The sequence below is a fragment of the Chinchilla lanigera genome, unplaced genomic scaffold (genome assembly GCF_000276665.1).
Source record: "Chinchilla lanigera isolate Chin_1 unplaced genomic scaffold, ChiLan1.0 scaffold00062, whole genome shotgun sequence".
Classification (NCBI taxonomy): domain Eukaryota; kingdom Metazoa; phylum Chordata; class Mammalia; order Rodentia; family Chinchillidae; genus Chinchilla; species Chinchilla lanigera.
Window position 1 is genome coordinate 6,542,534 of NW_004955463.1, and position 6,172 is coordinate 6,548,705.

Here is a 6,172-nt window from a genome sequence, read left to right on the forward strand (position 1 = left end):
GGCTTGAGCTCACTTTGTAGCCCAGGCTGGCCTCGAACTCGCAATGATACTCCTGCCTCAGCCTCCTGAGTGCTGGGATTACAGGTGTGTGTCACTACGCCCGGCTCTTACCACTTTTTGAAGCCCTTCCGGAAGTCCTTTTTTGTGAATGTTTTTATGACATGTGATTTTAAAAAAATATAGTGAATGCCACTGCTGAGTGCCATCCAACAGAGAGGCAGCCTCATAAAAACATTACAGTTTGCCTTCATCTGCCTTATTCATCACATCTGGTACTGTTAGACTTCTGGCTCTTTCCCAAAATCAAAATGACGGTGGAAGGTAAATGTTTTGAATCAATTCAGGACATCAAGGCTGCCAGGACAGCACAACTAAAGATGCTCACAGAAGAACATCCAAAACTGTTTCAAGAAAGGGGCAAGAACAATAGGATAAGTGTGCTCAACATGGCAGCAGGGAGTATTTTGAATGAGATAGGGCAATGTGTCTTTCAGTTGAATAAATTACTTCAACTTAACCTTCACTGTATTTGTGATCATACCTCATACTTGTTGTGGGAAAAATTCTGGATATCTTGTATTTCTTAGAATAATAACTAAAAACTCTTTAACAGAGATTACTTGCAAGAAAAGGGGGACTGATGGGATGAGAAGGGCTGGAAGAAGTTGAGCAGATACAAAAGTTTGCATTTCTCTGTATATCCTTATAAACTGGATAGTCTGCAGGTCACACGTATTTCTTTTAGTTTTTAATTATGTAAATATGTGTATTATGATTATAACTTAAAATCATTAAACTATAGTTGCCAAATAATTTAGCTATTTAACTTAAATACAATTTAACTAAATAATTTAACTTGTTAAATATTCATAATTTTGAATATTTTAATGTAAAGAGGAAAATGTGTCTTTTTTCTGCTAATAAAAAAAGCCAGAAAGATGATGCTGACAATAAAAAAAATAAATTTTATCAAACCTAGAATAATGACCAGTTGTAGAAGATTCTAAAGAGCAGACAAAGTAAAAAATGATTAAAGGGCTTTGCATTTTTCACTTGGGTAAAAAAATATCAGTCTTCAAATGTAAGTCTTCAAGTAAAGAGTAGGATGATTTGGACCATTCCTACCACACAAGGAAACCAGCAAATGTTAACACAATATGAAAAATATCCTCCTATAGACATGATGTAGCTAACAAAATCATGAAGATCTACCAGTCCTGGATCCAAGGAGGACATGTGTCTTTATAAATTATGTGGGCATAATTTGGTGCTATTGTGTTAATAATATCTCTTAGTTATTATGGGCTGATCCGGTCTGCAATCTCCCAAACAAGTATACGGCAAAGGCTAAACAAAAAGACACAAATGGAATGACTTCAGGGCTCCAGAAGAATCAAAACCCTCTCACAGAATGGCCCATATTTATTTGGTTATCAGAAAAAGGGAGTGAAGGGGCTGGGGATTTAGCTCAGTGGCACAGCGCCTGCCTGGCAAGCACAAGGTCGTGAGTTTGATTCCCGGTACTGGGGGAAAAAAAAAAGAGAAAGGGAGTGAAGTACTCAAAAAGGGTGCAATTACTCAAGCACACCTCCAAGTAACGTATTAAATTAATGTTTAATAAGGATTAAGTTAATCCACCCAGGAGTGAGATGCCTGAGGCTATAGTCTTTATCTAGCTGGGATCAGATCCAGGAATACTTGGCTGTGATCTTGTCTTATCCTTTGAGGCTTTCCAGCTTCATCCGTCATTACAAGCTTTAGTAGGGATTAGTGACTCACAGAGGTTCACTTACTATCAGGCTACCACCCATCTCCAGACAAGGAGCCTAGGCCTTGGACAGATTCACAAGTAAACATGAAAAACCCATTGGTTAATTTAAGTCCTGCTCAGGCCTGTTTCATAGTGGTCTCCATCAGGTGCTGCATTTTATGCACTGTGAGTTACGTAGCACACTGCAGTGTGGAATCCTGCACAATTATCTAATAGCGTATTGATTACATTTGATCACTTCTCTCACAGAATGGGCAGTGGTTTGTTGTCACTGGAATACACATCTACCTGGGTTTGGCTGTCTTTATCTCTTAGAAAGCTTCTTGCAAGAAACATGAAATGAGAATTCAATGGAATGCCTTTAAATGTCATTAAACTTAGCTACTTTTTTGTACCATGTATGCAGGGTCCAATACTTTGTTCTTCATGCACAAGAACCTGAAAGCCTATCTGCTGGGAACCCACCACCCATAGTAACATATGAGAAAGGACTCTGCACAGAGCAGGTTTGAGGAAGGGAGGCTATGTAGATTCACCAATCTGAAGACTTAGCATGTAAGCAGTACTGTAAAACACAACTTTAAATTTTTTTTTTTTTTTACTTTAGAGACAAGTGACTTCTCCAAACTTTCTCAGGCTTAGAGCATAAATAGCTCCCCCACCACTCCTCAACCCAGCGTAATGGATAGAATATGCAGATCTTGGCATCAGGTCAAATCCAATTTCATTCCCTTAGACAAAGGAGAGGTCTGGATCCAGGAAAGGATGGAACCAGCCTGCATGTGTACTGTTCCACTGTATTCCTCCCCCTACTATTCCTTGCTATAAAAATCCAGACCCAACACATCTGTGCACAGTGAGGTGACTTGAAGCAGATGGTCCCCTTCACCTCCTTGCAGCTACCTTTAAATAAATCCTTTAACTGTCAATGAGTCCTTGATTGATCAATACTGCATGTCTCTATTTGTTTTCATGAGAAAACACTTTGAAGATATCAATATGTAATACAACAAGCATTGTTCATTTCTTACCACTTTGTTAGTAACTCTGTATTGTCTCTACTGTTCTTTTGCTATTTTGGAAAAGGTTGTCTGTTGTTTTCCTTTTATTTTTAAAATTAAAAACAAATAAATAAATCCTTTATCCTTTTTACCAATCAGCTTCCTTTGATTTACTGAGTGCAGAGCAAAGGACCTAGCTGACCGTATGAACTAAGTGACGGGTATCAAGCAGACTGCTCACTCCTGTTGCAGTCAGAGGGCCCGTCAGGCTACTGGGGCAGACCAGGCTTAGCCAGCATATAGGTTCCTGTGCCCCCTACAAAATACACTAATCACATGTATGTAAGCAGGTAAAACTTGACTGAAACGACGACGTCTCCGTGCTCCAATGAAAATGTGTACTTGGTCTTCATTATGGGTTGGTACCAAAGAATCCCCTTGTAATTTACTTGCTGAAAAATGTCCTGGAAGGAAAAAAAAAAAAAAACTATAACCAGGCAAACTGAAGAAATAAAAATATCAAAACAGATTTGGAGGGAAAGATGCTAATTTCAAAGGTTATATTTTGGCAACAGATAAAAGTAGTGATGTCACAGATACTGCTCAACTTGCCATTTTTATCACAGGTACTGATGATTATGTGGCTGAAGAAATGGTTTCTTTGAGGCCATTAAAAGACAGAACTAAGTCCTTTGATTTGTATATAGTAGAAGTTACATGAAAGCAGTTTTCTTGGGCTGGGCGTGGTGGCACATGCCTATAATCCCAGCACTCGGGAGGCTGAAACTGAAGGAGTGCTGCAAGTTTGAGGCAGCCTATGCTACATAAACAGTTCAAGGCCAGTCTGACTACACAGCCAGACCCTGTTCCAAAAAAACCAAAGAATAAAAAAATTAAAAAGCTACTTTCTTTTACAACTGTCAATATATCTGGTATAGCTGATGACAATAGTTAGTAAAAAAAGGAGAAATTATAATAGAAGATTATGCAACTGCTGCCAGCAACTTATGTTTGATGAAGTATCACTGATCCATACCTCAAAAAAATTTATGTATGAAAGCCTTAAAAATATAGTGCAAATTATCATCAAAGCTGTGAATTTCACGAAGTCCAAGGGACTGAATCATTGCCAGTTCCCAGAGTTCCTTACAATTATGGAAGCTGATTGCACAGACATCCTTTACACTTCTCAAAAATTATATCTTAATATACTTAAGTCAGGCTAAACTGTTGAAATGACTCTATGATATGCAAAATGAAATCAAGTCATTTATGGAATAAAAGGAAAATTTGTACAAGAATTCAAAGATGAAAAATGACTGATAGATTTAGCAATTTTGGTGGATATGACCACTCATTTATGAGCTAAAATACATCTTCAAGGTAAAAATCAACTTATCTGTGCTGTTTCAAACCATAATAGCACTCTAATGAAACTCAGATTATGGCAAGGTTGGGCCGGGGATATAGCTCAGTGGCACAAGTACCTGCTTGGCAAGTGCAAGGTCCTGAGTTCAATTCCCAGTACTAAAAAAAAAAAAAGACTATGGCAAGCTCAAAATATGCAAATAATTTTACACATTTTGACACCTTAGCTAAACATTGGGCTGGGAACATATACACCCTGGCTTTATGTTTATGATACAAAAATTTCAGAACAGATATAAAGATTCAAAAATCATTAATTTTTTGGTATACTTGTGACTCCATTTTCAATTAACATAAACACATTCTCTGAAAATTTTCAAATGAATTATACAGAGCCAAGGATAGTAGAAAGAATGAGATAGTATTTTTTTTAGTTTATTGTCATTTTAATATTTGATTCTATTACAATATTTGAGATTCCACAGAGAACTGCATGCTTTTGCTATTAAAAGACCTTTATTGAACAGGTCAACATGGTAAAAGACAGCAAAATCAAAAAGAGCAAAAGCTACAGGAGCAAAAGGAGGAGAGCAAGCCTCTTTTACTCCCTTATATTGTAAGCAGGCTACCCACTCTCGGGTGGGTGTAGCACTCACACCATCTCAGTACCCTCCTCTTGCACAGGCTCAGGATGGTTACAGAGTGAGCGCCCTGGTCCCTTGCTGAGTCACTTAAAGTTCTAAACTTCTCAAGTTGACACAATGTATCAACCACTATAATCCACCCCTGTCAACTTGGCAAACAAACACATTTCTTTAAAGGGGTCTCTAGGTACAAAGAAATGCTTATCATTTCACAACTTGAACATTATTACACAGATTTAACAATCCTTGAGAACCAGTATTAATTCTATCAACATTATATTACATTAGAACCACAACATTTCACCCATAGTCCCCCAGAGACTCATGCACATCTCTTTATGCAAAAGGCATTTAGTCCATCTGTAAGAGTTGCCAAAGTCCTAACAGTTTCAGCACTGCTGAAAAGTCTAAATCCCAAGTCTCCTCTGAGATTTAAGGCAAACTATTAGCTGCAAGCTCCTATACATATGAAAAGTTAAACACGTCTAACATTCAATGGTACAAGATAAACATTTTCATTCCAAAAGTTACAAACAGGGGAATACAAAGGTTTGGAACCAAAGCAAGTCCAAAATCCAGCAGGACAAAACATTAAGTCCCGTAGTTCCATGTCCAGCATCTGAGGCAATCTCTCGCAAATTGTGAACTCCAAAGGGCTTGTGTCGTTCCACCCTTACAGCACTTCTGGTGGTTAAAGTTCCCACGGCTTCTCTCTTGGGCTGGCTCTGTTCCCTCCTTACAGGTTTCCTTAGACAATCCATGCTTCTGGCTTTTCCAAACTTCTGGAGTCTCCACTGCACCTTTGGCTTCACCCTCAAAACTTCACACACTGCCCTCTCAGGGATATACTGCCTAGCCTCCCAGGCCTTCTGAAATCAAGGTGAGAGCCTTCCTAACCCCACAACTGCTGCATTCTGTGTGCATCTAAAACCTGTGCTATATGGATGATGCCAAGGTCTACTACCAGCTACAGCAGTAGCCAGGCTCCCCTCTCTCTTGGCTGAAGGAGTCAAGTGCCTGCATCACTGGGCACTCTGAATCCAATTCTGAGAAACAAATTTTCCATGCCACTGCCATTCTGGAACATGGTGCTATACAGCTTTCTCCTCAAAGCAAAGTCTCACTTTTGCAGTTTGGAGGCTGCAAAAGGGTGGAGACTTACTGCTTCTTGTGATGCCCTCAGGCCATCTTTTCTACTGTCTTATTCCTTCTCAGCAATTGAGATCTCAGCTCTCTTTGCAGTGCACAGCTTTACTGGAGCTTCCTTTCTGGCCAAATTCACATTTTAATTCACCCTGCTAGGGGCTCTTTACTCTTGATTCTCAACATAGATCTGGCTAAAAGCTCCCAAAAATAGCCATGCCACTGCCTCCACATTTGACTGCCAT